General features: G+C 37.0%; 1 protein-coding gene across 3 annotated transcripts in view; it reads right to left on the bottom strand.

The window, feature by feature from the left end:
- The window catches only part of tenm1 (teneurin transmembrane protein 1), a 190,192-nt gene extending 165,399 nt beyond the window's left edge, over positions 1-24,793 (bottom strand). For all 3 annotated transcript variants that reach the window (XM_051110878.1, XM_051110881.1, XM_051110879.1), the window contains exon 1: positions 24,023-24,793. The gene's annotated coding sequence lies outside the window, so the exon portion shown is untranslated. The remainder of the gene's footprint in view (positions 1-24,022) is intronic.
- Positions 24,794-25,077: the final 284 nt, after the last annotated feature.

The following is a 25,077-nucleotide window of genomic DNA, read 5'->3' as shown; positions in this document are numbered from 1 at the left end:
TTCTTTTTGCCACTTAGTGGGCGGAGCTGCAGCCACTCCAGCAGACGGTGACGTCACATGCATACCCTCTATGTACAATCGTTTACACCCTCAAAAAATGTGATACCGGCCCCCAGTGGCCGATTTCTTTCAAATTACTTTGAGGCAAACTGGCCCTCTGAGTTTCGTTCCAATCAGCCTCCGTTAATCTTGTCTAATAGGTGCTCAAACTTCATCTGCCAATGGCAGCCATGTTTTTTTGAGATTAGCACATTTTCCAGATAGACACTTGTGGCACTTTGGACCAAGACCATTTTTATGTTTTTTTTCCCCTCTTTTAGCGCCACCATGCCATTCTCTGTGATTTTTTCCCTTTTTCTGATCGGGCGAAAAACCTAGGACTAGTTCGTAAATGTAGGTTTTGCAAAAAATTTAAAATACCCAAAAATTCCGCCAGACTCACGATTGTGCATTTTGTCTGGCATGAGGCAAGGATTCCAACGACATAAGACACTTGAGCCTAGTATTTTAAATTGTAATAATATTTCACATTATTACTGCATTCTGATTTTTTATTTATTTGTTTTTTTAAATCCAGCTTTGGTGAGCATATGCTCTTCACAAAACACTTAATATATATATATATATATATATATATTTTTTTTTTTGAAGGGTATAAATGAAGAGAGGGTGGGCGAGTTTGTATTGTGTTTTATGTGCTTCTGCTGCACTGTTCAGCAAATGAAAATGTGCTGCTTCATCATGAAAACCAGGACAGAAGGGCCAGAGATGGCATCAAATGATTCTAATGTCAATAAAGGTACCCTGTATTCATATGTTCACATTCATTACCTCTCCAACCATCTACTTCCCCATCTGTCTCCCTCTCTCTTTCTCTCTCACACTAATGGCATTCTATACTCTTGTGTATCTAAATGCTTTTTGTCACCTCACCACCCCATCTCTCTCTCTCGATCCTGTTAGGCTAAAGTATCTGGGTGTGCTCATTCTGGAGGGCTTTTCTGAAGTGTTTCTAATTCTGGCCTGCGACTCAAGTGAAAACACTCCGTCACACACACACACACACACACACTGCAGTGGCTCACAGCCCCATTTAGCTGATGTGCGTGTGTGTGAGTGAGTGATATGAGAGCTAAAAGCTTGTCCTTCAAAAACTGTCAGCTCTGCTCAAGCTCAAAACAAATGTTTCTCTTTTTAAGTGTGTGTGTGTGTGTGTGTGTGTGTGTGTGTGTGCGGTTAAGAGAAAGAGTTTATCAAGCGGTTTATCAAAACCGATTTCATTATTCCTGTTTATACATAATAAATTGTTATTGCAATGTTGTTTTTGGCCAAAAACTACTCCAGTGTTCCAATGACATTACGCCAATGTTCAATAAAGCCTGAACTAAAATAAATTGATATCCAGTGGAGAGTGAGCTGAACACATATGGAGAGTGTAGGTGTTTGAGTCTGCTGAGCATGAGGGTTAATCACGAATGTAGGGAGAGAAGGAGAGAGAGTGAGAGAAGGAGAGAGAGAGAGAGAGAGAGAGAGATAGGGACAGGAGGCAGTAAGACAGGTTTTTAAATACAAAGAAAAGGTCCCTTCACAGTGAGTGATGCCGCTAACCGAGATTATGAATTATGAATCCCATAACCTGACAAAAGCATCAAGTGAAAGCGCACACACACACAATGAGCGATGGAAAAGGACGGTTAACACATAAATATAAAAAAGAAAACAATACAGATTGTTTTGTCCTATATAGGATGTCAAGTCTGAATATTTCAATCACTGTGATAACAGATTCACACAGTTGCTGGAATAATGTCCTCCTAACATTTTGTTCTTACTAAGAAAATAAATACGGCTTAACATGTTTATTCTGTTTATATTCCTAAGATGTTTTATTATATTTATTCTTTAATCTATTTATAAATTAAAATGTATTTAGTATTACTTAAATTATTTTAAATATTCAAAATTTGTATACACACACTACTAGTCAAAATTTTTGAACAGTAAGATTTTTAATGTTTTGTAAAAGAAGTCTCTTCTGCTCACCAAACCCGCATTTATTTGATCCAAAGTACAGCAAAAACTGTAAAGTTTTGAAATATTTTTACTATTTAAAATAACTGTTTTCCATTTGAACATATATTTTAAAATGTAATTTATGTGATCAAGCTAAATTTTCAGCATCATTACTCCACTGTTCAGTGTCATGTGATCCTTCAGAAAATCATTCTCTGATTTGTTGCTCAAAAACAGCTGAGTAGAATTTTTTTTTATTTCTTCGATGAATAGAAATTTCAGAAAAACAGCATTTATTTGAAATAGAAATCTTTTGTAACATTATAAATGTTTATCATCACTTTTGATCAATTTAAAGCATCCTTGCTAAATAAAAGGATTAATTTCTATCAGTACTTTTAAAAAAATTACACTGACTCCAAGATTTCAAATGGCATAGCGTATAATGTTACAAAAGCTTTTTATTTCAGATAAATGCTGATCTATGGATCTTTCTATTCATCAAAGAATCCTGAAAGAAAGCTCAACTGTTTTAAATATTGATGATAATAATGATAAAAAAAATGTTTCTTAAACAGTAAACCGGCATATTAGAATGATATCTGAAGGATTATGTGACACTAAAGACTGGAGTAATGATGCTGAAAATGTAGCTTTGATCACAGAAATAAATTACATTTTAAAATATATTTGAATAGAAAGCAGTTATTTTAAATAGTAAGAATATTTCACAATATTACTGCTTTTGCTGTATTTTGGATCAAATATATGCAGGTGAGCAGAAGAGAATCTTTAAAAAAAACATTAAAAATCTTACTGTTCAAAAACTTTTGACTGGTAGTGTGTGTGTATACAAAGCCTGTAAATGCTCTTCAAGGCAAGGCTGCATTTATTTAATCAAAATACATAATGAAATATTAATAAAATTGCAATGACATCTTATACAATTATTATACAATTACACAGTTTACAACAACTTAAAATAGCTGCTTTCTGTAATACATTTTAAAATATAAATTATATTAAATTAAATGTATTATTATTGGCGCTCAACTATTTACCATGAAATCAGTTCATTAAACAAAGGTACAGGCATGCTGTAAACACACATACACACACTCTTGCCAGATGAGGCACATCTGTTTGTTTGGCTACTGTTAAATCACTTATCATTTATCAAATAAGCACTTGCACACATCCACACACACAAAGACGGTCATGTACATACACACACCCCCTTCAGGACTAATCCTGTAAACAGAGACTCCAGCATTCATCACCAGCCAAACATTATGATCAGAACTAGGCCAACACATGATATGTGTGTGTGTATCTGTGCCTAGTAGCCTATAATATATGCTGGCATCATTATTTTTGAATTAGAATAAATAATGAGTGGGGAACACATTTCATACTGTCTTTGGAGCGTGTGTGCTTGTTTGTAGCAGCGGGGGAGAGCACAGAAAGAGAAAAATATGTCTGAAAGGTATGTAAATTTGTATGCGTGTATGTTTGGAGGGCAAGCTTCAATAGTGTTGTGCGTCCCGCTTTCATTTCTGGTCAGAGGGACACACAGCTCCATTTGTGCCACATTCGCCTTCAATCACCGGACGTCGGCCTCTGATCATTCCGAAGACAGTCACGCCGATTCACACATGAAAGGGATGTAATGTGTGTCATGCACACACACATACAGAGTCCCCTGATGGGCAAGAGACAAATAGGATTTTTTGCTTCCGATTGTGAAATTGCTGACAAGGTTAAAAAAAAAAAAAAAAACACACACACACACGGTACTTGGTTTAGGCAGCTATAAAGGCGACATCTAAAGAATGCAAATTTGTTAGGGCTAACAAAAGAAAGCCACAGAGAGAGATGAAATGACAGAGAGAGAGTGTGTTGATGTGTGTGAGTCATTCACACTGGAGACAGTCGCACACTTTTTGATCACTAAGAGACTTAATTAGACTCTATTCTTGCTGTCTGTCTCTCTGTGGGCTGAACGTAACACTTCAGTGCTGATAAGGAGCATGAGGAGAAAATCATTCTCTCCCCCTTCTGCTTTTTCCTCTCTCTTCCTCTTCAGTGCGAATACGAACGGAGAGAGTTTGCAGGTGTAGCTACTAATGGCATAAATCCATAAACCTTTGCAATAATAAAAAGCCAATTTCCTTCATTGGCCCGCTGATAATGTTCGAGAGTAAATAAGCGCAAAACATGCAAATTTCATTTCCACCCGAGAACCGATCGCGTCACTTGTGCCAATCTGATACTAAGCGGAATGCAAATAGCTATCGCAACCCAGACCTAGCATTATAGGAGCACTCCAGACTAATGAGACAACGCTTTTTCTGCCCTGTTTGCATCGGAGCAGCCTCATATTTAAAAGGCAGGTGGGGACGTGCACCTGCGGTCAGAGAATGCAGGGAGGAATCTCTCCTGCTCCCTGGGGCTGACTTTTGCACATTATTATTAGATGTCGCTGGGGTGTGATCTCTATCTTTACACTCTCATGCAGCAGGTGTGTATGTCAACAGAGTGATTTACTAAACAACACGTCTCACAGGAAACAGCCTGCTGCGCTGATCGAGTGGAAAAATTAACAAACACACAGAAATCCCACAAAATGGCATGATGAAAAATAAAATTAAATACACAATAAAAATCTGTTGAATCATAAACTAAAAATGTAATACTTTACTAGAAGCATAGTAAACATTCACATCTATTATTCATGATTAACCCTTGAAAAAGAAAAAGTGCATTTAACATTACATAAATGAAACTGGAAGTTGATGGTTTGTGCTTTACCGCACTATGCTATTTAAAAAGCATTATAAACACAGTCTATTTATAGTTACAATTATGCATACTAAAATTAAACACTAACATAAATGCTACAAAATATTTGCTATATTTTCTATGAAATAGTTATGTTTAATAACCATAATTTCAGAAATGGGTAGTATAAAAATCTTAATGCAAGAGTCAATAGTAAAAAATTGATTACATCAATAAAGTTTTCCACACTGTTGTTAACCAACAAAACAGACAGATTTTATGCACAATATAACTTCTGTTATGAACATGCATGTATATTGTACTAAACCTAGAAACCTGTGATTTCCGTGATGTGGAAAACACGGATGGAATCACGGAATCCAGTCATAAAAATGGAATTTACTGTATAATGCAGAATGTTATGGAATTTGACAAATTTTGGATGAACTAATCAAAAATATGTCAGTATATCTAAACCAAAACACAATATGGACTAGTGTTTGAATATTAAGTAGCAAAAATACTATTTAAATACGAATCCTGCATGTTTGCATGGTTGTGTGTGAATGAATGGCACAGACGCACAATTTCGTTTACAACACACATACAGAAGCGCGCTTGACACTTGCAGTGTTTTTAGCCTCTGCCGCCTTAATATGAGTACATGAACACATGAACATAATCTCTAAAACTGCCCTGAGAGTCGCTTCATGCATATTTTCCCATTTATTTTGAGAAAAACTGTTGTCATATCAATATACAAACAGAAACTTAACAGAAACTTAAAGGTCTTCAAAGCCACCTGTCAAAATAAAACATTGGCTTAACTTGAAAAAACTGTGACAGAAATATATTACTTAATGTAATCGTAGTACTACTATTAATAATAAAATTATTATTAAAACATTATTTTTTAAGTAACATTTACCAGAAAAATACAAGAAACAATATTTCTGAAATAAATAAATAAATAAATAAATATGTATGTATGTATGTATGTATGCATGTATGTATGCACAACAGGGGGTACTGCAATTAAAATATTTTTTTCCTGATATAAAATCAGTTAACTAAAGAAACACAGAACTCAGTAAAAAAACTAAAGTTGAATTTGAGAAAAAAAAAGTATTTCATAGGACCTTAAAATGTAGTTTTTGTTAAACTTTTAATGAATTACTGTTAAATTGTGTAAGTTTCATGATTTCAATTAATTAAACATGCTTTTTGATTAATAATTCTAGAAAAATTTGTCTAGAAAAATTAAAAAAAAAAAAAAAAAAAAAAAATCCAGAAAAATTAAAACGGAAAAAATGGTATTGGAAATGGAACTGATTTCAAGGCCCTATAAACCATATATACACATTAAGGTGTGTAAAATTCAAAAAAGTGTTTCTGATTCACATAAATGAATTAGTTTCAAAACATTTTTGCAGCACAGGCTCATTGGAAATACGTGCCTCTATATACATTGATGCAAAACTAAAAAAGGTACCTATATGTATGAATCACTGCAGTTTCCAGTTGAAACAAACACTAGAAGCAGTAAAACTCCGACAACTTTTATTCCCTTTCACACAAAGTATGATTTACGTACGCAATACGTAACTACAGAGTTTTGATTAATAATGCCCAATTTTCACACAATTACTTGCTGAATATTATGTTATGACTTATATGTTATAACATCCTGCGCAATTTGAAACCTGATACTTGGTAGCTCACGTAATATGGTGTTGCACTGGTGAAAGAGCATGTGGTGTATGCCATGTCTGGTATTATTCATTTTTGTTCATAAACGTTATGTAAGCTAGTTTGTCATTGTAGCCTACTGTTTTGTTGTGCTTTTTAAGAACAATTAATCAATCTTTTGCTTTAGTCTTAAAAAGTGAAAGGTATATAGATGTAACCAAAACAGACAATTGTCTTTTCTTGTAAAACATGACAAGATTGCGAATTCGCATTCGAACTCCCGTTCACAAAATTCAAATCACCAATTAATACTAGCCTACTGTTGAAAAAGAATGGGTTCAATGTTAACTATTTCATTATTGTTTATTTAATTCTAACAAATAAGCTGTTAAAAACGAACCAAAATTAAAAATATTTTGCTTTTCATTTCTGCAAAGGAGAGACTTGTAGGAGAGACAAAAGGGTATACATCGGTGTCGGCCAAAATGAGATAAAAAATATCGGATATCGTCAAAACTCCAATATTGTGCATCCCTAAACTACAGTTTGACAAAATAGCTCAAATCCATGTAAGGAAGTTAAAATAGCATGGTTGCATCAACAATCGAGTTCTTATATCACTTTTGCATTTGTTAACACTACTGGGTTGGTTTACAGTTGGGTTTGGTGTAGGGGGAATTTCCAACACAATAGAGCATTAAACTTTAGCGATACTACCCGGATATTTGAATTCTGAACAGCTGCAATACGTACCTCAAGCAGCGGAATAAAAATGCAGCAAAATGTGCCTGTACCACGTATTAAAAATGTGCCACGGACATGTACTGAGCGTGGGTTTTAGCGCAACTCTCAGGACATTTCACTTTGAAACTGCAGAGAAACGTGCAGTAAGGTATGCAATTACGGTGTTGCAGAAAAGTATATAGAAGCACATATTTTCATGAGCCTGGGTTGCATTTTTGCAAAAGATGTTTAAATCAAAGATATAATTCAAATACATCCGTCTTAACACTCTCATTCTCACGAGTCACGACATTAGGACTGGATGCGAAACAAACCAATTGGCATTAAATTTAAATCGTCATTCATTTAAATAAGTAGCGCATTAAAAATTATTGTTTGTGATATTCATATTATTGCCAACCAAATAATTCTGATTTTAAATATTCCACATTCAGACCTTATTAAAATGCATGTGTAGCTTGAAGTACAATTGCTACTAAAAGGCCAAATTTCCAGAGATATCTGGCTAAACAGGTTTTAAACAGACATGCTTGTCTAAGTGAGGTAAAAAAAAAAAAAAACAGTTTGAGTTTTGACCCAGAGCCAAATCCTTCTCTTCCTCTGTATTCAGTGTCTCTATGCACTAAGTTCCTCTCCCTCGCTTGAGCGAGCACAAGACACGGCCATAATCGACAACCATAACAAGCCACAAACACTGGAAAACGGTCAGAATCAGTATGTGTGTTGAAAGAGATTGACCTGTGGCCTGTGCTTTGCCCTTAAACTTTTCTCAATACCTGTTTTCACTGGGAGCCTTCAAGACAAAAGAGTGACTAAAGTCATACACACCTGACCCACGATGATGAATATCAGCCCCAACACCACACACACGCACGCACACACTTCTCTCTAGGGTTTGGATTCTATCATTATCTCTCACCTTGTCACGGTCAACCTGAAAAGCTTTCTCTCTCTCTTTCTTTCTCTCTCCCTATGACGCTCTCTCTTTCTCTCCAGTCGTCGGTTCTCGCCATTTCTGTGCCAATGCCTTTTCATTTCTTTCTCAATTGTTCTTTCATTACTTGTTTTGAATTGACTCTCACCAGGACTAGAGAACAGAGGAGTGCAGCAATAACGTCTTTGTCTTTGCTGACTAATTAAAGGACGGGGTGACATATACATCACATCTGCCATCTCTGGAAAACCATCCTTCAAACTCGTTTCTCCTTCATGAGATGAGGAATCTGAGGTGACCGTTATGCTTGGGGACAGACTGGGACAGCCTCTTTCGGTCTGGCATTTATTCAGCTATGAACTGCTGCTCTGCGCTCTGAAATACTCAATCAATCGCCCTAATGAAACTCCGCCCCGAAACCGCTACCTTTCGAAAAACCCAATAAAATGCATCTCTGAAACAGCCTGGCACAGAATAGCGAATTTTTTTTTATCCAGGGTAAACAAAACACAAAACACTACTGTGGAGTAAAACAACGTATCTTCGGCCCGAGGGAAGTCTGCTTTTGTAAAACTTTCAATGCATCAATAAAAAAAAAAAACAAGCTACACATAGCGAGGTCTCGGCGGTGTATGAAAGTCACTCTCATTACCAGATGTCTCCATTTTACTGATCTCAGACCAGCGTTTATCCCCTCTCCCTGAGAAGCCATTTCTCCCTCCTACGCACCCACTCTGACAGAACGAAAGAACGAGTGAGAGAATAAATTAGCATTTCAGAAAGACAGAGAGAGAGAGAAACAGCGAAAGACGGGAGAGACGAGCGTTCAAGTTATTCTCAGGAGATTGGTTAAGATGAGCAAAAACAGTAGGGGGGTTGCGTACATACCTGCACAAACAATCCCAACCACCAAATGTACAAACGACATCAACGTGAGAATACAAACGTACAAAATTACGAGTCTTTAGTGGAGAACGAAGAACACAGGAAGTGCATACGCCTACAGGTTCTGAGGAAAAAAAAAAAACATATGTTCAATACAGCACCCCACCCCATGCACCTTGCATGCTTTTAACAGTGAAGAGAACAAACTTGCACTATTGTTTTGTTCAATCTAGGATATTCCCCAGTTCCTTTTATCCAGAGCGGGATTCTCAGTTACAAGTCAGTTGCGTTGCTCATGTCAGACCATCTACCTGGACCATTAACTAGAGGTTTTTTATCCGAAGTGACAGTACACTAATTGCAGGGACAGTGCCTCTGGAGTATCCTAGGGTTCAGTGTCCTGCTGAAGGGCTCGATGGTAATAGAGCTGCGCTGTGATCTCAGTAACTTTTCAGTTCATGGATCACACTCGCCTGGGACCGAAGCTCCATTCGCCACATTACCGGTGCGGATCGGTACCTGCTAAGCTAATCGCCAGCCCAATCGTGCCGGACCTGCATACTAATGTCGCAACCAGAGCGCCTCCTCAGAGCGGCGTATCTCTACGAGCTGGTGGACAGGAATAAATAAACTCGGCTGCAGCTGAGTCCGTTTATCTGAGAGCAACAGCATTCCGTCGAACTAATGGAATGTTTAGAATCCAGAGCCCGTGGGGACGTTCCGATTCAAATTCCAAATGCGTTTATTAATTCCGCTCATAAATGAAGTTCCCCTCCTCGCGGCGTATCGCAAATGAGATCCCTTTCCATAATTTGTCTTTGTTGAGTTTCACAGTTCTGCATTGATCTAAAAGACCCTGCGACAAAAGTCACTGACAGAGGTAGGAAGATGAGGGACCTCGTATTTCTAATTCATAAACGCTCCTGTTTGACACCTTGGACGTTTTCGAATGTTTGAATACAAGCTGCATTTACCACTGCCGGCAGCAAACGGCACGTTTTTTTTTCTCCCCCTTTTTACATGTACTTCTACTTGTATGATGGAAACCATCTACAACCTCTACAAATCACAGGCTTAGACATTTTGCTCTAGAAGTCTGGCAGTAAACGCTTTCATAAATTCAGCCGTTCATGTGTTACTGAGAAGCCAAAGGCTTCTGAATGAGAGTGGTTCGAGTTTGAGAGTTTTTAGCCTTCTAAACATTTGTAAGCCAACTCGTACTGTTTCAGATTTGTGAATAACTTCTTTGTGCATGTAGCATAATGTTGCTGAATTTCGCATAATGAGCCAATTGAATTAAGATTGAATTTCAGATCTAACTTACAGCATTGTCCTCGCAGCCCTGATCTCATGAGGTTCGGAATAAATATGTCGATAATTTCATAAGCTGGAGTGAGTTTATGATGCAAGTGCGGAAACCAAATTGAGCTTAGAGTCATTTTGGAGAAATATAATTTTCATCCCTGTTTTTATCCCAGTGGACACTTGGGAAAAAAACTCAATGTAAAATAATATGATGAAACACATTTAAAACTAAATGCTGTAGACAGTTTCATTTGTATAAAAAGCTCATGTCAGCCTAAAAAGCTCTCCCATTGTGAGACTGAATTTGTTTTCACTCTCTCTTTCTCCCTTTAGCATTCTCTCATGTTAAAGACGATGAACATTTTCATTCGTTATTTCTAGGGATGCACCAGTATTAATTGAATTCTGGCCGATAAGCTACTCATTTTTGAATGTTATGGTGAATAAATGGTTGAAATCAAAATGATATACCACTTTGACTAAAATTAAAACTAATTATTTTAAATGGTTCTAGTGAATTTAGGCACCTCTATGTTATATTATACAGTGGAGTTGGTGTAATTGGACTCTGCAATAATAAATGAACTCTAAGGTGGACTTGTGCTCAAACTTGACACGGACTCTGACATTTTGGACACAGAAATTTTTCTGTGTTGTACAGTTAAATCTGTGCAGGGCTCTATAGTGTGACCATTTCAGTCACATTTGCGATTGAAAACTATTGCGTGTGTGACTGACCCGATCAGTATATTTCTGTTTGTGCTGAGGGGAGCTTCAAAGGTTTCTACGTAAAAAATTTTAAGTTAGGAGCACAAGTGCTTCTAAAAAGAAAAGTAAGCGTAGAGCCCTGCTGTGTAACATTAATAAACGTCTCCCACTCAAAATCATTTTGAAAGAATAAGTGTGTGTTAGACAGCAGCAGAAGTAACTGAAATGTAAAAATATGGGAAATGATAATTTACAATTAAATATTAAGTAACACTTTACAATAAGTTGTCAGTTGTCAACATTAGTTAATGTATTAACTAACACGAACAAAGAATGAAAAATACATTTATTATAGTATTTATTAATCTTTGATAACATTAGTTAATAACATTTGCATTACGTTCTCTTTAATTTACAGGTTATAAAGTTTATTGTAGCTATATGGGCACTCAGTTTTTCTTGTGTAATGCATTAGGCCAAAATATATATGGTGAACATTTGTGATATAAAAGATGAACCGCTATGTACAGGATATTTAAAACATACAAAAGTATATTGGCTACAACTAGTCGGCAAAAGCTAAAACTCTTCTCCACTCTTCAAACACACAAAAACTTTAGCCTTCATAAACTGTTTCTTGAGTAAAAAAAGCTGTACTATTCAAACATCAATTCTTTATTTACCTTTGCATTGTGAAGTAGACGTCTGTGTGTTGTGGCACTTCATTCTGAATGAACGGGTGGACAATTTGAGGATCCAATGGCGTTACGAGGTTTAGTCACAAGCTCTTTTGAATGCTTTTCATTGGTTAAATATTTGTAAATAGACATAACAATGACCAATATCACTAATTCAAAATAATAATAATGAAATTATTAATTAATTTTCCACAGCACACTCGACAACTTGTGCCACGGCACAATGGTTGGGAAACACTGCATTAACTAATGTGAACAAATAATAATGCATAGAAAATGTTGAAATAATATTAACTAAGATTAATAAATGCTGTAGAAGTATTGTTCATTCTTAGTTCATGTTAACTAAACTAACTAATGTTAACTATTGAAACCTTACTGTGACATGTTACCAAATATTCAATATAAGACAATATTCAATATTAAACAGTATTTCTATACTACTGTTTAAAAGATTTTTATGGTTTTGAAAAATGTCTTTGATTTGTTGCTCAAGAAACACTTTTTTTCCATCATTTTGTCATAATTAATTTTTAATTTTTAAATCTTTACTTTCATGTTCACAATTTAATGCATCCTTGCTATATATATATACATACATATGTATATATATATATGTGTATATATATATATATATATATATATATATATATATATGTGTATATATATATATATAACTATACCTGAATTAAACACAAAAAGTCTGTGTCACCCAATCCCTAGTTTCCTAGTTGTTTTATGCAGAGCTACTCAGAGTGACTTAAGTCAGAAGAAAGTTGTGCTAAAGCAGGCCCCCTGTGCACCAATGAGGGAGCTCCTCCAGGACACACACTCCATTAGCACCTTGGACAGCGCCACAACACACAGCTGAAGACTGGAGACGCGGCACAGCTGGAGCCGATTCATGCTCGCCAAGCTAAGGCTACACAAGACAAGAAGTAATGCTGCTCTCTTCTTCTCCTCCAATCTAAGAGAAACAGATGAGGTTTAAGCTGAAGCGTCCAAATAGACGGTCTCTCTGAGACACTCCAAATTCATGTTCCGCCTCCTCAACCCCCATCTCCTGGAGAACTCCCGACGAGCACACAGACACACAAGGAGCTCCCGTAGAGCTCTATCAGTGCACTCTAGCACGATAGAGACTGACCCAACGGCTACTCCAAAACCTCTTCAGTCTGATCGGCCTCTTAATACTAAATAAACACCTCTCCGCAGCGTTTCCACCGTGACCCCGACGTGCTTCTCTTCATTCCCGGCACACATCCGCAATAATCTCTACAACAACAAAAACACTTAATGTCAAGCATGCAAACGGTGGCTCTGACAAAAATTCATAGGCTAATAGAATTTCACAACGTGATATTTCAGCGCTGCCACATGCCTCCAAAATAATCACGCTGGGTGAAGACAAAAAGAGCACTTCTTCATTAATTATGCAGCAGAATGTGAAAATATATATCTATTAAATAATATTAAATATTAAATTTAAATGAGCAGCTTTATGAGGTCAGTGACAAAATCAAATGAACAATGTTGCAGTGAGATGCTTTTATATTTTCTCTTTCAAGAACCCTAATTTTTCATGTGTTTTTTCCCCCAGATGAAAAACACTTTTCATTGGCGACCTCTCTGATTCGGTGCGGTGAGATGACTTGTTGAATTATTCAGCTGTTTGCATTTTCTCAGCTTGATCGGCGTGACATCGCTACTGATGTCATTGTCATAGAAACTGAGGGTGTCATTTTTGCGAGGTCACATCAATTCCAAGGGACCCGGTACAGAAGTGTCTTTGAAATACAGGCTTTGCATTAAGCACGCAGTAGCAATGCAAATTGCTGAGGAGGAATACAAAAAAATGCCAAACAGATATTTGTAAGTGCATTGGGAAAACTGACTTTAGCTTGAGGAAATGAACCCAATTAAATGAGGAGAACTGTAATAAAATATTTCTAATGGTCCAGAAGGCTTTATTTCCGGTGCAAGGCTACGCTTTCTTAGCAGAATCCATGTCAGAAGCACTGAAGGGAAACAGAACGGCGGTGGAATCAGATCAGGTCTACGGGGCTTTGGATCTTACACACAAATCAGTCATAGATCTTTGGCTAAGCAGTTACAGGTGATTAGGTGAGGGCTTTACAGGCTTAAGGCTTCTTTAAACACACACATACACACACACGCACGCGCACACTTACAATTACCCCTAATCATTCCACAACAGGTGGCCGGTTGGAGTCCGGCCTTGAGGTGAACCGTTCGAGTGCCCTTATTATAGGTTAACAAAGCACCTGCAGTGGCACAGATGAGAGCCTGACAGGGCCCGCTTTAAAGGCTGTCTCACTGATAGCAAACTCTTTCCCAAACGCCTAATCATCTCAACGCACTAAAACCCAATCATACTTAAATTACAGCTTGGCTCAAGAACTTCAGATTAGAGGACTGTGTTGTGACAAAACTCAGCCCATGTGCTTGATTAATCACTCGATGGGCTTCATCAATGCAGCCAGAGAGCTTTCTTTAAGAAATGGTTGTTACAGCAAATGCTCTGCATTAGAGAACAACAAGTGCGAGCATCAGCTAAGAGAATCATCAAGGATTTTAATATTTATAATATCGCAATGATAAATGACTGCAATATCACCTTAGTTACGCACACTAAACCAGATTTCAAAAGTACATATAGTGCTATACTAATACATTTACATATTTTGTAATGACGTGTACATTAGGAGACTATTAATAATTACGATGAGTCATATACTTATATTTTAATTGTACTTTTTATTGTGGGAGGCATAGTGAAGCATCTTCAGCTTCTTAAAATTACCTTTGTTGAGCTTGAGTCATTTATTCACCCGTATGTTATTCCAAATCTGTAGGCATTTCTTTCTTTGCAACACAAAAATGTTTTTTTTTTTTCTGTACACAAAATGAGGGTGAGCAACCAACAGATTTTTCATTTTAGGCTATTTCTGAATCCCTTTTTTAATATAAAAATTGGCAGACCCCTTGCTGTACCGTCAAGGACCCCCTGCTGAAGATTCCTGGTGTAAGGTAGTTAACAATCTGAAGTAATTGTCAGAGATACTACCTGAAGGGTTCAATCCAGCTTCTGCCACTTCCAGATACAATCCTCCCACATCTCCCTGTGATTTCCTGTCACCTCTCCACTGTGCTGGACAACCTGCTTACTGTACATGGGTTGCAGGTCCACACCTCAGCAGGGGACAGCTTCGCTCCGGAAAGTTACTGTGACCCGTCGTCAACGTGGCGCCCTTGAGCGAGACACCCGACCCCAGGTCGCTCCTGAAATTAGCGTATTGTATGCTGCTTTGGATAAAAGCGTCTGCTAAATGACAAGTAACCAACCCCGGCACCCTGCTGTATGATGTTTCTTACTTTGCAAATGAGTCTGCTGATTAGAATAAGAATATATTCCAAAATGTCTCATCAGTATGTTAATTACTCTAAATCTGCAATGTAAGATGTGTCATTAAATCAAGCTGTACGGCCATGTCTGCTGGGCGCTGTTACGGGTGCTCGAGCTGGACAATGCGTCTTTTTCACCCATTGTGCTGAAAGGCAGCATAACCTTTTTAAAATGGATGGAAATGTGTGGCCTGACCTATAGAGTGAGAGGACGCTTTTTTGCCAACATATTATGCCTTTTCAGTCCTTTTGAAATGTGTAATTTAACAGAAGTAGATAGAGAGATACTTTACAGTTTCCAATTTGCCAATATCAAAAACAGGGCGCACAATACAAAATGCAGTACATTCACATGGTAAGGTTAAAACGCACAGAAGGTTAAACCAATAGAAAAGGCATTTTTACAGTCTGCTGTGACATATGCTAAATATCATTCACACATAATATGTTTGTGCTGGAGGATAAAGCAGCGTAGACAGAGAATATTTGCTTTCCATCACGTAAAATAAAATGTGTTGTGGTTTTTCATGCATATCAAATATCCAGGAGTGAAAAATCTAAAAACATGAATATAATCATTCGACTGACTGCAGCCGCTCGGTCAATCTGGTCATCGCTGAGACATGTTCTACATGCTCAATCTTATTCACATTATTCACATATTGGAAGAAGACAATGAGAATGATGAGGGTCCATGCTTCTCAAACACACATATCGGAGACTTAATGAGTGTGCCTCAGAAACCTCATTTATCACACACTTCTGCAGCTTATTTTTAGAGTAAGACAGTTTCTATAATTAAACAGTTTAACTGTACAAGTTATGTAATGTTCTCTTTAAAAAAAAAATAATAATAATAATAAACTAAATCGAGATTCTGTGTTCTGGAATTCTGAGGATTCTGCATTCAGAATGACATCAAAAGCTCTTTAGAATTATGCAATGTTGACTACTCCCTAAAAATCCAGCAAGGGATATCTATAAGTTCACTTAATTTACTTACAATTCCTTCATTCAGAATTCCCCGCAATGTCAAACAAATAAATGAGTTGTGCAAATTAGGGTCTTAAGTATAATGTTATCATACACAAAATATCAACCTTTTACTTCAACAAGGAAGTAAGCTTATAGGTGAGACTTCCGGTTCATTGGCCGCTATAGGGAAATAACGAGGAGAATAACAAAGTTCAGTAAACTGCAAAACTGTTTGCAGTACAAACCAATGTGCTCATAATTAAGGTAACACATTAAAATAATATGGTAAGACACACCAATCTGCAATATCAAACAGCCAAACAAGCAGTTTTGCACAGCTAAAAATAGCTGGATGCGGATGAGACCAGAAGCCAGATTCATAAAATTTACAAATGGCCACACCCACTCTTACGGGAAGAAAGGTGGATAAATGTGATATAAAACAAAACAGGGCTCTACATTTCAGTTGGATTTGCAACTAAAAACTACTGTGCGCGACTATGAAAAAGTATTTAGAAGCACCAGTGAGACTGACCCGATCAGCATTTTTGTGTTGGTGCTGAGGGGAGCTTCAAAGTTTTCTACGTGTTTTTGCAACGTTGATTAATGTATTACAGACATATCTCACGAATCCTTTGATAAACAAAGTGTGGAGAGGCTGCGCATCTCCATTCCAACACAGCGTTGTTTTGTTTATGTATAAACGTGTTTTTAAACAAATCTAGTGAGTCAATGATTCAATTACCCATTCGTAAAGACAGTCACTTGCTTTATTCCTAAATGAATCAGCCGTTTGAACGAATCAAATGAATGAATGATTCAGTAATTAAATCAGTGACTTGCCGTCACCTACTGGCAATTTTAGTTTCATTTCAGTTATTTAAATCGTTTAATATTTCTGTATTCAAAATGTTATATTTAAAACATTAATCTCAACATGAATTTATGGATTTGATTGCACTTATGTTACCTCTGAGCCTCATTTGAACATATGAAAATACACCTACAAGCCACTTTTGTGTTCTTCTGAGCCATCTCTGTAGTACAAATTAATTTTGTTAATACCGATTTAATTTGATTGGTAACTTATTCTTATTCTTCTTGTTCTTATTCTGTTGTTTTAATTAGAAATTTTTAAAAGCTTAAAAAAATATAAACATTTGACATACAAGATGACATACTTTTTAATAAAGTTAGAAAAATGGCATTACACAGCTAAAAACAAAATTCCCCTGTAAATCACTTTAAGGAGTCAAATATCACCTTGTAACGGGAAGGCTAATTTTTGATCAGATTTTTTGAGTGTTGATTAGAAGGTGCTCCTAAAAGCAAAGTGTACAGCCCTGCAAAACATTTTCAAACATATAAACCTAATACATTCATGTGTTATGTATTTAAATCAGTTTAAAATGTCACACTCTAAAACATATACATTAGGGAAGCACAATATTAAAATGATAATTAGAATTTCATGTTGTGACTAATGACTGATAAATGGCTAATACAATAAAAAATAATATTAAAAAAAGTAATAATTTTTGATTATTAAAAAAAGCATTTGCTTTTTGCTTTCAAAGCACTTTCATTACTCTAAAAGGTCATTTAAATGTAAAAATGTGGGTAGTGAGCAAACAATTACTCAGTTTTAACCAATGCCGACAAATTACCAAACATCTTTAATATTGGCAGCATCCAATATGTTACTCATATATCATGCATCCCTACTATAGACAAAGATATGAAAACAGATGGCAATGGTTAGAGTACATTGTGTTTTCTTAATGGTATGTTATGTGTACAAACATTATCATAATGTTATCATAATGGCACAGTATCAGTCACATATCTTGTGTGCTTACACTGCCTAGTAAAACCACTCAAGGCCAATTAACCTGAATAAAGCATCATGTGACACGCTGGTGAAGTAAAAAATGAATGGGCAAATATCCCAGAATTAAGTCATATATTGAGGTATGCATATGCCGTTAGGAGTGTCCTTTGGACTGAACATGTACACCAGCTACAATGTGAAGTGATATCTCACTTAAGATGTTAAGATTAACAGCCTGTGTAGTCCAGTTCACAGGGCACTACAGAGCGATTGGAACGTATCCTGTGATTAACAGTCACCACCAAAGCCAAGCTACAAAACTGTATGATAAAACACCCCGCATCTATTGACATCGCAGTGATCTCAGGGATAATATGTGACTATGAGTCCCAAGCTATAATGCTGGGAATATAATGAAGTACAGACAGAAAGGAGGAAGAAAACAGACAGACAGAAGAGGCATATGAAGAAACAGAAAGAATAAAGTTGAGACAAAGAAATGTGGGATGACTTTTAGCTCACCATTTCTGAACTGAAGTGCGTTTGGGTTGGGGGTTGGTCAAGACTGTGAAAATTACCACCTTCCTAAGAAAGACTACAATCTATCTGAATGGCATAAAAGCCGGGGGGCTTACAAAGTAAAGAGGGCATAAGAGGAGGAGAGGGGAAGGAAAGAAGGAGTTAGATTCACACTGGGGGTCTGATAAGAGGATAAGAAAAGAAGAATGGGGGGAACAGAAAAATAATTAACCAAGAGCAGAGCTTGGAGTCCCAGCATGCATCTATATTAATGGAAAGTGCTACTGTACATACTGTGCTTCTGCATTTTCTACTAACTGTAAACAGTGTTTTCTTGTGAACGCTGGCCGTAAACCTTATTATTTTTAATATAAAATCTAATTTAAACACCCAAAATACATAAGCTCTAAACCCACAATATTGTCATTGCCGAGTTTCTGAATCCATATAAAATACTAATTTATCCTTTCAACCTACAATTACAAGCAAATAAACATCCTGCTGTAGCGAATACCTCTTAAAAAGAGCTATTAGTATAATAATAGGTTTCAACCTATTATTATAGCCAAAATTTCTACTCCAGCTTGCTGAATACATTGCCTTTCCTAACCTTAATAAAGCCCAAATAACCTTGAAGTATTTAGATATATGCACCAAAACACACAGGCGATTGGTCCCCTGGTTATTGCTCATCAGCGCTTTAAACTGCACTGAAGTATTAAGCAAAAGACACTCTGCTGGTATAATTACCGGCTGTGTGACTGGCAGATCTGGGTTGGGTAAGTGCTGCTTAATCCCCTGTTTCCAGTACAGTATTAATCCAGACATGAGGGAGTAGTGCTAACATGCTAATGTCAAATCTGAGGCCAGTTGACAACGGTGGCTAATCTGTAATGAGGTCCAATATATTCCCCCTTGTGACAAAACATCACTTGATAAAGCCTTATGTGAGCTGCTGATGGTCAGAGGGCAGCATTACGGTATTCACTGCCATAATTACATAGTTGCAGCTATGCAAACAAACTAATAACTAAATGCTAAATGAACACAGCTTACCTAATGAACATAGCTTAAGAAGAACAGAGTGATTGAACGCTAAATGAACATAGCTTACCTAACCTATCCACTAGTGAGAATATTTTATATATAGAAAAGGCAATTTGCAAGAACAGTGTAACACATCAATTGAGGGAAATTCTGAAATGCTTAACATGGCTTAATGTCCTAAAACAACAACCAGGGATTTTCTCACATATTTCTCGTGTCATAAGCATTATCCACTGCTAAGATAAAGGCGCCATAATTCAAACTGAAAACCATTATAAAGAAACCCTTAACATGAAACTTTGCACTTTCCGTTCTTCTTCTGCATTCACCTTCTTTCCTAAAAACAAATAATTGTGATTTTAACTGTAAAAGACTGTAAAAATGCTACAGTAAAACCCTATTAATTGGTTAGCTGTAGGTTCCCTTACTATATAAGACTATATAAAACTGTAATGAACATTTAATTTCATTTTACGATAAAACAGTTTTTGTAAGGGAAAAAGAACAAACTGACATTCCTAGAATTCCTTGCATTGCATTTAACATTTGATGTTTTTTTCATTGAAATAACTATGTTTATTCTTAGTTTTCTCTTACCAGTTATGTGTATAAGGTTTGTATGTTACATCTAATGTTGTTAAATAATGTTTATTGCATTATTTCAATATCACGTGTTGCCATTTGTATTTTCTTTCTCAGCTTGTGGAAAAGTTGATTGTGATGGGCTTTGGTTCATCATGTGACTTTCATCACCACTTGCTTTTGCTGGTTATCAGTGTATTACAAAGGTACTAAACAGATTTCAGTAATTCAATAGATTGGTTTATTATGAAATACAAATTTTACATGTAAATTTAAGTTAAATCCATAACCCTAAAATGCTGCTATTGTATTTTTGCAGTAAAATTCTCTCAACCATAGCTGCCAGGTTTTTTTACCATAAATTTTACTTCTTTTTTTTTTTTTTTACAGTGATAATATGTTTTATTAAGAAGGTCTGCACTGAATTTGGTCTTATAATATCATTACCTCAATTACATAAGCTATGTTTAGCGTTTTCTTTATAATGGTTTTCTATAAGAGAGAAAACATACAATTAATTTATTGTATATAATTTATCAAAATTGTGATTAAATCTTGATTTTAAAATAAATAACAGTATTTTTTTGTTTATAATGCACAGCCTAGTTTGAAGTTGCTCAATCATGTGTTTCCAGTGACAGATGAACTCTCCTGTCCACATCCAATTTGCACAGCTTAGACCTTTCACACACAGAAGTCACACTCTCTTTGCGCTCTTCAGCTGAATTCACCAAATGTTTAAGAGGTATTCAAATACGTGTTTAAATTATGTAAATGTGCATTACCTATATTTTAAAAAAACAAAATAATAAGTATTACAGCAATTGCCTTTCTATTATTAGACAGAACTGTTGAACATGACAGTAAACTAATGAAGACAAAGAATGGGCGCCCTTGTGTGTCTGCAGGTCGGCTGATAAATCAGACAATATATTAGCCTTGGCGATACATTGGTCAACCACTGCTACTCACAACTTCAAGCTTTTGTTAAAATATATATTAACCATTGTTTCGATAATGGTTATTTATTTAATGGTTATAACTAAAAATCAATTGATTACTATTCCAACAAGTAGGGTTTTTTTTTTTCTAAAAATGTCGGTTAATAAATGTTAAACGTCGAACAATAGTACCCCTGGGCTGCACTAGCTGCAAGCCTATGATGTATTAGCCTCCCAAGCCGGTGGAGCCTGTCAGAAAGCTAAGAACTCTCAGTATTCGCTCTCTCCCAGTGAGTGTGGCGTTAATGAAAGCTGAACGCAGTACTGTAGCATTTGCTGAGAGTGGGAGAGCAGGCAGGAACCCCTCCGGGTCTTTACCTCTATTGTTAGAAGAGGGTGAGGCATAGCAGGGGGTTAATGCCAGCGTGGGTAGCTACCGTCCCTGCTAAACCTCGACATCATAAGGAGAGAGAGACAAAGACAGGAACATGGGGAAGGGGAAAGAAAGGTATACTGTAGCACATATATTTTTAGACATACTGTAGATGCCATATCTAATGACAAATACGCCATTACATTAAGGTCTAAATGAGTCAACAACAGATGTCAATAAATCTAAAACGTTCTGGACTGATGATACCAATCTCAACGATCCACACATAATTAGCAGAATACAAGGCCTTTGAGTCAAGAGTCAGACTCACTGGAATGGAAATTCCTAAAATATGGACAGCCGTACATATTAATTAAAAGGTCAGGAGCTAAATAATAAGGCATTTTACATTCAATTCAGTGGCATTTTTCGAATAAAATAGGCGGTTTCAGGTTTTACATTTCAGAGATATTTCTGCATAACGAGATTCTAGAAGAGGTCACAACAACTTCAGGTTAATTCACCTACGGCAGACTGACATATCAAACACACACACCATTTTCGAGCACATAAATACTGCACGTTCATAGTTGCCATTTAGCACTTGCTTTTCACAACTTACTGTTAACCACTTGCTGAGATAATGCGCCTGGAGCAACCCGGGGTGTCTTACTTGACGGCACATCAGTGATAGAGCAGGACTGTGATTTCTGTAACCCAAACTTGGATTTGTGTTGAAATAAAAAACGGTTATCCACTAATGCTCCAGCACCAGGCTAAACATTACATACTATACCTCCATAACACAAATGCTGTTTTTAAAAATACATACCTTTAATATAAGTAAGTGTTTGAAGTGAGCTGTAACTCGCCGGTATGGATACTGGCAATCCTCAAATGCAATCTGAGGATTCTCTCTGTACCTGCTCAACCATACAGTGTGCCCTGTTGCTCTCACTAGACACAGACTGTTAGTACCACAAGCAGACCATCAGCATTAAATTCAGTATATACTATAGCTTAATCTGTTCAAGAACCCTCAATTCACAAAGGAATGGGCCATTTGATCGACATATTAAACCACCAATCACACTTCGCCTTATTTTATGTGACATTCATGGACGGGCAATAGTAGCAAACATATCTTGTTTACTTCCAACCATCCACAGCAAACAAATTGTTAAAAAACCAAAAAAAAAATATGAACTGTCATCAGCTTCCCTCAGCAAGCAAATAAAGAGCAATATACACCAAGTAGTCAATTTGAACCAATTAATCATGCTTTTTGGAGATTATTTGTATAATGTTTTCTATGTGCCGAAGCTTGCCTCTAATTTACGCATAAAAATATTTTTAATGCATACAATTTCTCTTTAATCAAAGACAAAATTATGTTTAAATAAAGTACTCCATTATTTATACATGCAAATAAATGTATATTTTGTGTGTGTGTTTTATGTGCCCTGGAATTGAGTGTGTGGGCCAACTTTATTAAAAAAATACTACAAACTGTAGAATTAATAGCAAAATCAATATTAACAATAATGTTACAATTTTAATGGACATTATTTAATTAATAATAACATTATTTGTTAATCATAAGATTAAATATACATTTAAGAATATGCAAATAAGGGGAGTGCCTGGTACTTTCCCCTGTAAGGTCTAGAACACTAAATTATTTATTTAGTGTTCAATTATAAGTACTAAAGCACGAAACACATCTTGTTTCCCTCTGCTATAATCATAAAAATTAAATCAAAAGCATGTCCACTAAAACTCTCGACCAACTCTCTTCATGTTCCCAGCGGTTTTTCTCAAAGGGAAACTGAGTGAATAATGCACAGATGTGTCGCAGAACACTCACACACACTAACGGGGAAGCGGGGAACAACACATGAATAACCCTGGAATCGGGCAGCTGGTGGGGTGGTCTGTATTTGCTGCTAAAACGGAGAAAATCCCGTGAAATTTAAATATTTACCAGTACAATTGCCGAGACGTGCAGGTGAAACCGTGGGCATATTTCTCGGTGAAACCTCCTCACACTCATTCAGAGGCGTCTGCTGTATTCTCGAACATAACTCGTTGAAATATATATCACAATTAAAGAGTAAAAGACCGTAAAGGTCGCATTCAGTCAGTCAAGTTCACAAGCAGCGGGTAATTGGTGTCTCGTGCCCAGTCGATACTGTCAAGAATGATCTGCGCGCGGTGACGGCGGGAAAGCTCGCCTCTAAAAACGAGAAAGTCTCACGGCGGATGGATGGGAACCGAAGCCTTTTAACGGCTGCCTGTTTGTGGATGTCTGGGCTGGGAGAACCTCGGATCAGTTACACAGATGTGCTGCGCAGGAAAAAATGACCGAGCTTCTTCTCAGCCGCCTAAAAACGGCTTCTCTGTTTCTTAACGGTTTCCTTAAAGAAAAAGAGAAGCGTTTATTACACAACGGATCGCGATGGACCGCAGTCATTCGTTTGAGAAACTGAATTCACGCCTGTTTTCAGCGTATACGAGCAAACACCCACAAACACACGCAGTTATGGAGCAGACCGGGGTTCTGCTGCTTACCTTCGTCAACGCTGAGCATGATTCAGTGTAAAATCCCCGGATAGATCATTTAAATCTCTGCTGGAAATATGGGAACAGGCTCCGGCACCGAATCCTGGCGTTTATCCTTCAGAAAGCAGAGCGCCTCGGTCGGAGACACGGTGGCTCCGGTAAGGCGGCGGGAGCGCGGTGCTCGGTTACCGGGAAACGCGCAAGAGCGGATGCTGAGTGAAACGGGATGCGGCAGCTCATATACACAAGCACACTCGCACGCGGAGGGAGCGTCGTATTCTGAACGGTTAGGATTCAAATTCAAGTCTTCACGGATTTTTCACTGTCTGACACGTTCGGCATCACCGGGACGTACCATTCAGCGCTCGTGAGAAAGGGGGTGTGGCAGCAGGAACGGGGAACGGGTGGCGTGTGTGTCTACCGGCGCGAGCGGCCGACGCTGCGAGCACAATCTCAGTCCGACCAGAGCGCGCCGAGGAAACATCCACAGAGTGTGACTGATTTCCTAATAACACCGCTGCTGCCGTGGATAAACACTGCCAATAATCGTTTAGGAATATGTTTTGCGGCCTAGTTAGATAAACATCTACAATAATACACATGTTATTGGAAAAGTACCTCTGGTTATTTTAAAAACATATTGCAGTTATTGAGAGAGATTTTCTTCATGCTGTTCTCACAGTGGGGACCGGCCAGCCAGGGACCAAATATCTCCACAAGCAAAGTAAACCCCAAACCACATTCAATGTGGGTACCAGCCAATGCACAAGATGATTAATAAACATACTAAATAATGATTTAAATGAAAATGCAAAACTGGTTTGAGGTCAGGTTAGAGGACAGAAAGTATAATTAGCTTTGTATAAAAACAATGTCAATACAAAGTCTCCACCATGAAACAAACTAGTGTGTATTTATGTGTGTGTATTCAATTTCATACAATACCTATACATGAATAATTGGAATTTGATGATATTAGTGTGTGTTTGTGTGTGTGTTTGCACTGGCCGATCAATATGCTCTAAGACTTAATGGAAACAAATCTGTTGTGTTTGGACATCAAT

Source organism: Labeo rohita, chromosome 5 (assembly GCF_022985175.1).
Source record: "Labeo rohita strain BAU-BD-2019 chromosome 5, IGBB_LRoh.1.0, whole genome shotgun sequence".
In the NCBI taxonomy this organism is placed as follows: Eukaryota; Metazoa; Chordata; class Actinopteri; order Cypriniformes; family Cyprinidae; genus Labeo; species Labeo rohita.
Note: the sequence above shows the minus strand (reverse complement) of the source record. Positions and strands in the feature narration are given on the sequence as shown.